This window comes from Crocuta crocuta, unplaced genomic scaffold (assembly GCF_008692635.1).
Source record: "Crocuta crocuta isolate KB4526 unplaced genomic scaffold, BGI_CrCroc_1.0 scaffold37, whole genome shotgun sequence".
NCBI lineage: Eukaryota > Metazoa > Chordata > Mammalia > Carnivora > Hyaenidae > Crocuta > Crocuta crocuta.
The window spans coordinates 768,838-780,583 of record NW_027532040.1 but is presented as its reverse complement, the minus strand read 5'-3'; the positions used below and the strand labels follow the sequence as shown (position 1 = coordinate 780,583).

General features: G+C 36.6%; 1 long non-coding RNA gene and 1 pseudogene across 1 annotated transcript in view; one reads left to right on the top strand and one right to left on the bottom strand.

The window, feature by feature from the left end:
• Positions 1-799: 799 nt before the first annotated feature.
• LOC144241685 (uncharacterized) overlaps positions 800-11,746 on the bottom strand; it is a 59,056-nt gene continuing 48,109 nt past the window's right edge. The window contains exon 3 of the long non-coding RNA XR_013338155.1: positions 800-912. This is a non-coding gene — a long non-coding RNA (uncharacterized LOC144241685). The remainder of the gene's footprint in view (positions 913-11,746) is intronic.
• Positions 1,929-2,395, top strand: LOC144241678 (chromobox protein homolog 3 pseudogene; annotated as a pseudogene).

Genomic DNA, 11,746 nt, shown 5'->3' with positions numbered 1-11,746 from the left:
ATGCTCTTTTAAAAGAGCATTCCCACACAGGGAACACACTGGTACAAACATTTTTAGAAAATATCACTCTAACTGAGGCACATAGCATCTTCTCTTGCACTTCTGACAGAGTAAGGTGCTGCCAAATGCTAAGGGGTTTTAGTTGGGATGATGGATGTGCTGGAAAGAAAGGTGGTTAAAGCAGCTCCAGCCAGCAGCCAGCCTATAATAAACAGCCTAGAAATGCCTTCTTGTAATGAAGCAGCAAAAGGGGAAATTAAGGAATCAATTCCATTACAATTGCATCAAAAACCATAAGATACCTAAGACTAAACCCAACCAAGGAGATGAAAGATCTGTACTCTAAAAACTTTAAAACATCAATGAGAGAAATTGAAGATGACACAAAGAAATGGAAAGACATCCCATGTTCATGGATTGGAGGAACAAACATTGTTAAAATGTCTATACTACCCAAAGCAATCTACACATTTAATACAATCCCTATCAAACTATCAACAACATTTTTTACAGAGCTAGTACAAATTTGTATGGAGCCAGAAAAGACCCGGAACAGCCAAAGTAACCTTGAAAAAGAAAAGCAAAGCTGAGGCATCACAATCCTGGACTTCAAGTTACATTACAAAGCTGTAGAGATCAAAACAGTATGGTACTGGCACAAAAATAGACACAGAGATCTATGGAACAGAATAGAAAATCCAGAAATGAACCCACAACTTTATGGTCAATTAATATTCAGTAAAGCAGGAAAGAGCTTCCTTATAAATATATTTTATGAAACTTCAGGAGTTCGCTTACCTTTATCATTTGACGACTAGCAGTCTCTTGATAAAACAGGGTCAAAGACAAGTGGATAAGTTCCCCACGCAGCTCCCAGCACAGCTGTGTCTGGAAATGATCACCAAAGATGTCCTGATGAGAAAAGGAGAGCAGTTGTATGTGAGTATTCATGTCAAATGTAGATAGTTCATCAGGCTTTTGTCCAGTCATTAGTGAGCCTTAAATACCTCTGACTTCTTTCCTCCTTAAATCAGAAGAAAACCAGGGTAGAGGTGGGCCTGCAAGGTGAGAGCACAGAAAGGAAGGCCAGTGAAAATGAGGGTCAAAGGTGTCTGAAGAATTGGGAGAGTTCTCTGGACAAAGATGTGACTTTATTACTGTTTCCAAAATATGAGGGGCATTTGTCCTGAGAGTCCTCCATTCTGCTTTTCCGCCTGTGTGGAGAAAGGCAGTGACTGGATGTTGTGTGCAGTGATATGTGATGTGCCAGTAGGAGTAGGGCTGGGGCCAAGGGAGAAACGGGGAGACCCAAGGTAGCCCTCGTAGCACACTTTGCCATGACAGTGGGATTACACCTTATAGCCTAGATCATGAAAATTAAAAGTTAAATGTCCAGGGGCGCCTGGGTGGCTCAATCAGTTAAGCATCGGACTCTTGGTTTTGGTTCAGGTCATGATCTCCCAGTTCTTGAGTTCAGGCCCCATGCAGCATTGAGCCTGCTTGGGACTCTCTCTCCCTCTCTCTGTCTCTCGGCTGCTTGTGCACTCTCCCTCTCAAAATAAATAAACAAACAGTAAAAAAAATAAAGTGTCCAGTAACATGAAAATTAAAAATAAAAAATGGAACTTGAGTTTCAAGGGGCTGGAGAAGTGGCACATCTGGGGACATCCCAGAGAAGGTGGATAATAGCTTTCCAGGTTTGTAATAAAAAATGGCCTCTGACAGGGATCCCTGGGTGGCTCAGTCCGTTAGGCGTCTGACTTTGGCTCAGGTCATGATCTCATGGTTCATGGGTTTAAGCTCTGTGTCAGGCTCTGTGATGACAGCTTGGAGCCTGGAGCCTGCTAAGGGTTTTCCTCTCTCTCTGCCAGTCCCCTACTTGTGCTCTGTCTCTCTCAAAAATAAACATTAAAGTTTTTTTTTTTTGAATGGCCTCTGACAAAAATATATTGCAAAAAATGGGAAAGAAGCAGAATGGAAAGAGTAACAAAGTCAGAGGCAGAGCCTAAAGAATTTGTGGTGAAAGAGCACAAGACCGATGCATAGTGACTGGGAAAGCAGAGCAGTATTTTCTGAAGTGGAAGGTAATATCCTTGTCTACAATATTGGCAACCAGAAGAAAAATTCGATTGTCCAGAGTTAATAGAAATATCTCTTAACTCTCAAATTGCTGGTAAAGAAAAAGATGGTACAAAAAGGAAATCTTTATCTGTCAGTGAATCTGATGATAGCAAATCAAAGAGCTACTGCTGACAATCCAAGATGCTTTGCCAGATGTCTAGATCTCATATGAATAATTGGTAACACAGACAGTGGTGGCATATTAATGTTTCTCCAGAAATGGAAAGATTCAGATGGGGCAGACTTGGTACTGGCAAAAGAGGCAAAAATATGAACTGTTGTTAAATTGCAATCCCTCTTTATGAAGAGACTTAACTTGGCATTCTCACCCAGAAAATAAATGAAGCTCAGTAGTTGTTTGCAACTATGTATGCAATTATATTATATATATAACATATACTATATATAATATTAAATATTAAATAATTATATACTATATAAATGAGTCTTGCTTTTCTTTATTTGTGTGAAGAAATAACCACATTCTAATGAGAATCAAATTTGATATGTTTGCTTTGAAGTAGTATTGGGGAAGTTAGGGTTTTATCTACAGCATTGGTAGCTTTGAACAAATAAAGCTTTCTTAGTTGCTTCCTTTATCATGAAAGAATATTTGATACTGTGGTATACTATTTCCTTTGCATTAGGGCACAGCTTTTCTAAATGTTGGGGGAAAATCTCCATTATCATTACTCAATCAGAATTTGTGGCTAAGACATATAGGCCTAAGGACCAGTCTGAGATTCTTTTGTCTATTTGTTTTCTCATATGCATACACAAAAAATATCTATATAAGTGGTTTTATTTTTTTTTAACTTTCACCAAAAGAAAAACAAAAACACCATTTCACAACCATGGATAAGCCTGTGTTTCTGGAATGCCATTATTCTAAGCAACCCATGAAATAAACTACTTCAAGCTAAATTGAAAATTTTTCTTGAAGCCTTAATATTTTAAATTAAATAGATGGTTCTGTCATTAATTGAACAATTTAAATGTATTGTAAACAACTTGGACAATTCTAATTGGACCACTTCAAGACAGCCATATCAGAATTCATATGTATATTTATTGTCATATAAATGCCATTCACAAAACCCCTAACAGGAAAATTTTTATCAGTATCAACCATCTCCCCACCCAGACGAGAAAAATAGACAAATCCTGGTGTGTATTCATTAGCCAAGCAGGACTCAGTTAAATGGATATCCAAAGATTTCCTCTAGTGAAGCTTTCCTTTACAAGGAGTTGGGAAAATCTATACTATATTGACTAAAAGGTTAATGTGTAAGACTTTGTTCATGGAAACCTAATCATATGGTTAGAGATATTGGCAACTTAGGACCTGCTGGAATAAATGGGTGAACAGACTTTTGTAATCTAAACTGTCAATTTGCATGTTTTTCTTTACACACAACTCATTCCTTTACATGTAGGCTCAATCTTTTCAGTGTTCGGGTTACTGGTTCACCAGAAGCCTGGAAAAACATAACTTTGTAGTAATTGGAATGCTATCCAACTGGATGCTAAACAATATATTGTTTATTGTAAATAGTGGTGAACAGTGGTTAGTAATTTTATATTTTAAAAAGTGAATACGTGGGTTGCTGAAGGGGAGGTGGATGGGCAATGGGCTAGATGAGTGATGGACTTTGAGGGTACTTGATGTGATGACCACTGGGTGTTAAATGTAAGTGATGAATCACTGAATTTTACTCCTGAAACCAACACTATGCTGTATGTTAACTAACTTGAACTTAAATAAAATCTTGGAAGAAAAATAAAAGTAAAAAGAAAATAAAACTGAAAAAAAACCCACTTGAAACACTTACAAATTTAAAAAAAATAATAAAGAATAACTTTCACCACCTTAAAAAAAAGACTAATTGAACTTCTGATTCTGAAAATCATCAGTATGTTATAAAATTTTTGCTTTTAATGTCTTCCTTTGTTAATTGTTTCAAGAGTTATAAGCAAAGGCTTAAAAATGTATTTCTTCAAATGTTCGTGGGATCCACTGTAATTCTTTTGCTATGTGAATAATATCACCCTTCATCAGTTTGTAAATTTATCTGTAGGTAGTTAACTATTCTCTGTGTGTCTCCCACCCCAAATCTCCCCAGAATTTTTAGGAAGACCTCTGGCCTTCATAGCTCTTTAGCCTTCAGGAGTTTACCCTTAGCCTCTGTACCTCTTCAACTGGAGCATCAGACCACAGAGTAAAAACTATGGGAATACAGTCCTTAATGCCTGCTTCAGGTGAGGGGTAGCTAGTGAAAGAGGGAATAAGAAAGGTCTGTACCTCTTCAACTGGAGCATCAGACCACAGAGTAAAAACTATGGGAATACAGTCCTTAATGCCTGCTTCAGGTGAGGGGTAGCTAGTGAAAGAGGGAATAAGAAAGGTCTTCTATAGCAAAAATAAACTATTGGGACNCTGGGTGTTATGTGGAAACTAATTTGACAATAAACTATTTGTAATAAATAAATAAATAAATAAATAAATAAATAAATAAAGGACTTTGGGTTTTCTTAAAAAAAAAAAAGAAAGAAAGGTCTTCTATCTAGGAACAAAGTTTTAGTCACTGCAAACAAGACTTGTATATGCTTTTCTCCTTGGGAACATTGTCATACATGTAGGTTAAGTCCTAGAATGCTATGATGATTTTTTTTAATGTTTTTTTTTTAATTTATTTCTGAGAGACAGATAGAGACAGCGTGAGCAGGGGAGGGTCAGAGAGAGAGGGAGACACAGAATCTGAAACAGGCTCCAGGCTCTGAGCTAGCTGTCAGCACAGAGCCTGACACGGGACTCGAACCCATGAACCGTGAGATCATGACCTGAGCTGAAGTCGGACGCTTAACCGACTGAGCCACCCGGGTGCCCCACTATGATGATGATGTTTAATCACTTGTTTGTGGTTAAGTGAGTTAAGTAGTTAAGGGGGCACTGGAGTTAAGTGGGCATTGAAAGTTGTTATATGCACGTGCATATATATGTTACGTATCTATTATGTATCTAGTTATATGCTATATTTTTGTATAAAATTTTTGTTGAACCAGCCAATTAACCTGAACATTTGATTAAGAAGAACAATGTATTGCCAATTACCCTTGATAACAGGATTTGCCACATTTAAAATTGAAGGAATAAAGTGATATAGAAGTTATATGTTCATAGATAAAATGCTTTTAAAAATCATGTCACTGTAGTACAAAATGTGATCATTGATCTGCGTTCCCTGTTATAAATTGTTTTTAACATTTAGTTGAACAATAACTCATAGTTCTCTCTACCAGGTGTTAGTGAATCATTCGATTTTGTACGGGCAACAGTTGTTTCATAAATAATTTTTAAAAACTGTTTTTCACCCCAGGGAAATTCCACACATTTGTGAATAAATAACAAGTGAAATTCTGAATGGACTATTGATTTAAAATATGTTTTTAAGACTTTCTTGAAAATTTGAAGAAGAATCTTGGTATGTATTAGTATTCAAAGATGTGATGTCCATAATTATTTTGAGGGGATTTTTCTAAAGTCTACAATAAAAGAATTTAGGAACTCTGAAATAAAACCTGGGCAACTTAGTTCTTGGGAATGAATTTTAGAATATATTTAAAAATGCCATTTCAACACTTAAATGCTAAGATTTATTTCCAACAACAGTTTATTAAGGTGTGCTTGTCAATAGATCGTTGTTCTTTTTAAATAAATTATTTTAGAGTGTGTGAGTAAGTTGGGAAGAAGGGTGGAGGGGAAGAGAGAGAGAGAATCTTAAGCAGACTCCACGCCCAGCCTGGAGCCCAATATGGGGCACCATCCCATCCCATGGGATCCCATCCCTGGGATCATGACCTGAGCCAAAATCAAGAGTTGAACGCTCAACTGACTAAGCCACCCAGCACCCCAATACTTGTTCTTTTTAAACACAGTTTTAACCCAGATGAGAAGTTGATTGTTGCATTAGTTTTAGAGTTCTGATTATAGATAGGTACCATTTATACTCTTTTGCACACACAGAGAAAAAAAGTCATTTTGAAACAGAAACCTGCTTCATTCCATAAGCATGCCATTAATGCATGATCCAAGATGTCATAGTTTGGATGAGATAATCAAATTCCTACATGAATCAACTGAAAGCAGCTGCTTAGTTTAGGAATTATTTGGAGGTATGTAAATTGAAGAGAGTTGATTGAAAGAGAGAAAAAAATGAATAAGTGTGAGGCTATTACTAAAAAAGCAAAATGATTAAAAATCATCATTATGACTACTGGGCCAATTAAAACATTTCATGCTCATTTGTTTTCCAAGAAACTGCCTCCAAATGAAAGTACAGCTCTAGTTCAACTATTAACAAGTATATGTTTGATATTGACAGATGTACATGTCATCATTTTTGAGACTATGAATTTGAAACCTTCGGGAATCATCAAAGAATGAATGAACTAACATTCTTTGAAAATACGAGTCCAGGAAAGTTTGTTCACAATAATAATTCATGTTTATAAGGTGCCTTTCATTCAACTCTTAAGACTCTGTGTATAGATGTGTTTAAATATGCATGGTCATATATCACTGTCTTCATAAATCATAGCCCAAATGTTTCAATTCCTTGGACATAAAGCAACTCTTTATTTCACATGTAAAAATACAATCTCTACCCCTGCCACACAAATTCTTTACAAGTAGCACCTTCTTATTTATGTTCCTATATTGCTTGTGCTGAAGGATTGTTAATGCAATCTTTTCTTAAAGCAATTTTAAAAAATTTCTTTAAAAACAAAACACCTGTGTTTTCTGGCAGGACAATGTATCAGCAAAAAAATAGCTTTATTTAATGACTGACTGTGGTTAGCTAGCGCCCCATAATTCATTTCATAATTGGAAAAAAATGTAACATTTGCTGACATCATCTGAGTGTTGATCTGGACCCATTGAACAGAGAGTATTCCAACAAAAATGATTTAATTTTCCACTTCACAATTCAGGAAGAATTTAGGATTAGGGAATTCATGGAGTCTAGAAATGGTTTTCATTTTCAGGATTTTAGCTCAATATTGGACAGGAAGGAAGACTGGAACATAGTTTAACTTCCAAGGCAAAATTTCATCTGTAAAATTTCACTTCCTCTTATGCATACCGATACCAGTCTGAGATCAAACATATTAAGGTCTGAAGAAAAAAATGTTAGAAATGAAAAACCTAATGGGTTAGGAGACATAGAATTACCCTAATTTCTATTCTGAAAGAGTTTCTTAAATATGTAGTCACTTGACTCTTGTCTACCTGGATCTCCAGTTTATTTGGAAGTTTGAAGTGCAAAATACACATGAATTGCACCATAATTATTTAAAAGCGATGCACTACCAATTGTAGTGTCATTATTTGACAGTGACATGGCAATGGGTTCGAAATTTTATATACTGTACTGCAAACATGGGTAAAGAATATCTACCCTAATCTTTCTTAAGGAAGCTCATCTTCATATCAGAGAGGCGGCAGAGGAACTTTATTTCTAAAGTTGTCTTCATCAATGCTTTTGTCTTATCTCATCTAAACACTGTGTTAGGAATACCCTTCTCTGTCTTCTCTTGGTTGCACTTGCCTCCAAAGTCATGACCTGGCTTAAACCCATCTATCTACTGACACTGCTGGCATCTGAGCAGCTGAAATGGCTTGGAGAAAAAAAAAAAACCCACAACTGTGTGTCCAGGCTCTAAGTTCCATAGCCACAAATCTCAGCTGGGCACTCATTATGTCCAGAATCTTACTCAACCTTAATAATATTTTCACCATCCTACATTCCTGGTTCAGGCTGCCATAAAGAAAATACCATCGACTGGGTGGTTTAAACAACAGAAATTTATTTTTCACAGTTCCAGAGGCAGGAAGTCTAAGATCAATGCTGGCTTATTCCAGTTTCTGGTGAGGGCATCCTTCCTGGCTTGCAGATGGCCATTTTCTTGCTGTGTCCTCTCAGCAAAAATCTTCTCCCTCTTTCTTTCCCTCTCCCTCCCTCTCTTATAAAACCATAGTCTGATCATGTCAGGGACTTACCTTTATGGCTTCATTTAACTTAATTAGCTCCAAAAGACACTATCTCCAGATACAATCACATTGATGGTTAGGGCTTCACCATAAAGATTTGAGGGGTTGGCAGGTGAAGTGTCTGGGTGACTCAGTTGGTTGAGGATGTGTCTCTGGATTTCTGCTCAGGTCATGATCCCAGGGTTGTGGGATTGAGCTGTGTCAGTCTCTGCACTGAGCATGAAGCCTGCTTAAAATTCTCTTCTCCTCTGCCCCTCTCCCCTGCTCATGCTCTCTCTCTCTCTCTAAAATAAAAAATAAATAAATTTTGGGGAGACACAATTCAGTCTATTGCAATTCCCAAGTGATCATTTCATTCCTTCTCTTTGAACTTTTTTTTTTTTAATGTTTTATTTATTTCTAGGAGAGAGAGACAGAGAGAGAGACAGCGTGAGCAGGGGAGGGTCAGAGAGAGAGGGAGTCACAGACTGAAACAGGCTCCAGGCTCTGAGCTGGCAGTCAGCACAGAGCCTGACGTGGGGCTCGAACCCACGAACCGTGAGATCATGACCTAAGCGAAAGTCAGAAGCTTAACCAACTAAGCCACCCAGGCGCCCCTCCTTCTCTTTGAACTCTTATATTACTTGGTCTCTCCATTACCTTCATGGCCCACTATAAGCTTATATTTATCAGGAAAGCAAAAACATTTAGAGAGGAACTTCCTCACTTTCTCCCATGAAAACTTGCCTCGTGACTCCTCTTCAACTTCCTTCTCTGGACCATGGATGACGTGGCTTGGGCCAGGTCAAAAGATAACCTGGCCCTTTCTGAGCTCTGTCTTCTCCTCTGTCTGAATTCTATTGGTATGAGTAATCCAGGGTTCAATCTTGGTCTTCCTTTGCTCTATTCATATAGTTTTTAAAACAAACCTCATTCAATACCATGGCTTTAAATACTACTTGTATGCTTATGATTTCCAAATCTTTATGTTCAGCTCCGACTTCTCTTCTGAGCTCCAAAGTATATACCCAAGTCCCTATTAGACATCTGCACATTAATTTTAAATGGTTATCTCCAATTACTTGTATGCCAAATAAAACTTTTATCTTTCTTTCCCAAATCCAACCCCACTGGACTTTTTTCATTTTTTAAAAATGCTTATTTATTTATTTATGTATTTATTTATTTATTTTAGAGAGAGACAGAGACAGAGTGTGAATGGGGGAGGGGCAGAGAAAGATGGAGACACAGAATCTGAAGCAGGTTCCAGGCCCTGAGCTGCCAGCACAGAGTCTAACATGGGGCTCAAGCTCGCAAATGGCGAGACCATGACCCAAGCTGAAGTTGGATGCTAACTGACTGATCCACTTAGGTGCCCCTGGATCTTTTTTTCAGTATATGGCATCACCATCTACCCAGTAGCTGAAGCTAAAAATCTAGGAGTCAACATTCATTCTTCTTTCCTCATTCATCTTCATATCTGAACACTTAGTAAATACCACTGACTTTACCTCTAAAAGTATTCTGAAAACTTCCACTTTTCTCTGTTTCTATCACTACACTTTCATCCAAGCCACCAGAATCTCTCTTCTGGACTATTTCCATAATCTGCTAACCATACAAGGGCTCCTTCCTCTTCTCTACCCCCAGGAAAAATGGAGTCTAAGTAGAATGGATATCCCGTAACAAGAGTACTTTTCAAAAGTAAAAATCAAAATCATAACCTTCTTTTGCTTGAAATGTCTGATGAATTCTCATCAAGATCAGAATAAAATCTGAAATCTTAACCTAGAAAACTCCAGAACTTGCAGTATTTTCAATGTAGTCTATGAGTTAATTAAGGTCTGCAAAAATGATTTCACCACTATTAGCTGTAGATTTTTCACAGATGTTCTTTATCAGGTTGGGGAAGCTGCCTTCTATTTCTAATTTGTTAAGTTTTTATCATTATTATTTTTTTTAATCCTGAAAGAGTGCTGAATTTTGCCAAAGGCTTTCTCTTTATCATTTGAAATAATTATATGGTTTTGTCCTTTCTTCTGTTAGTATGATGTATTGTGTTGATTGAAATTTATATCTTGAGCCAATCTTGCATCACTTGGATCCATTTTACTTGGTAATGGTGTATAATCCTTACATGTTGCTGGATTTGGTTTGCTGGTATTTTTATTGAGGAATTTTGGTTTCCGCATGAAATTTTGTCTGGTTTTGGTAGCAGAGTAGTGTTGACCTCATATAATTAATTTGGAGAGTTACTTATTTTTTTAAAAGAATTTGTGAAATATTGGTGATAATTCTTCTTTAGTTTTGGTAGAACTCACCAGTGAAGCTAGCTGGGCACGGGTTTTTCTTTGTGAGATATTTTTTTTTATTTCTAATTCAATCTCTACTTAGTATAGGCCTCTTCATAATTTCTACTTCTTCTTGAGTCAGTTTTGGTAGTTTGTATCCTTTGAAGTATTTGTCTGTCTCAACTGGATTATCTAATTTGTTGACATACAATAATTCACAGTATTCCCTTATAATTCTTCCTATTTCTATAGATCAGAAACTAACTACTACTTTAAAATCTTATTTTAGTTATCACAGTCTTTTTTGTTTGTTTGTTTGTTTGTTTTTGGTAGTTTGACTAAAGGTTTGCTAATTTTGGTGATGTTTTCAAAGAACAAACTTTCATTGATTTTATTTATTGTTTTTCTATTCTTTATTTCATTCATTTTTTCTCTAATCATTATTATCTTTTTCCTTCTGTTTTCATTTAGTTTTCTCATCTTTTTTGACTTTCTTGAAGTGGAAAGTTAGGTTACTGATTTGATACTTTTCTACTTCTTTTAAAAAAAATGTTTAGTTATTTATTTTGAGAGAAAAAATGAGAGGGCACAAGCACAAGCAGGTGAGAGAGAGAGAGAGGAAGAGAGAGCATTCCAAGGCTCCATGCTGTCAGTGAAGATCCTGACACAGAACTTGATCTTACAAACCATGATATCGGACAGGAGTCAAAATCAAGAGTCAGATGATCAATGGACTTAGCCACCTAGCACTTATACTATTCTTTTTAAACCAATGTTTATTACTATAATTTTTTTTTAAAAAATTAACGTTTATTTATTTTTGAGAGACAGAGTACGAATGGGAGAGGGGGCAGGGAGGAAGAGAGAGAGAGAATGAGAGAGAGAGAGAGAGAGAGAGAAAGAGAGAGAGAGAGAATCTGAAACAGGCTCCAGGATCTGAGCTGTCAGCACAGAGCCTGATGTGGGGCTCAAACCCATGGACTGTGAAAACATGACCTGAGCTGAAGCCGGATGCTCAACCAACTGAACCACCCAGGCACCCCTATGGCTATAAATTTCTAAGCACTGCTTGAGCTGGATTTCATAAATTTTGGTATGTTCTGTTTTCATTTTCATTCATTCACTTCAAAGTATTTTTAATTTTGCTTTTGGTTTAGTCTTTTACCTATTGATTATTTAGCAGTGTGTTATTTAATTTCCACATATTTGTGAATTTCCCAAACTTTCTTCTGTTACTAATTTCTAATATCAATTTATTGTGGTTGGAGATGATACTTAGTATTAGTTCAATTCTTTGAACTTA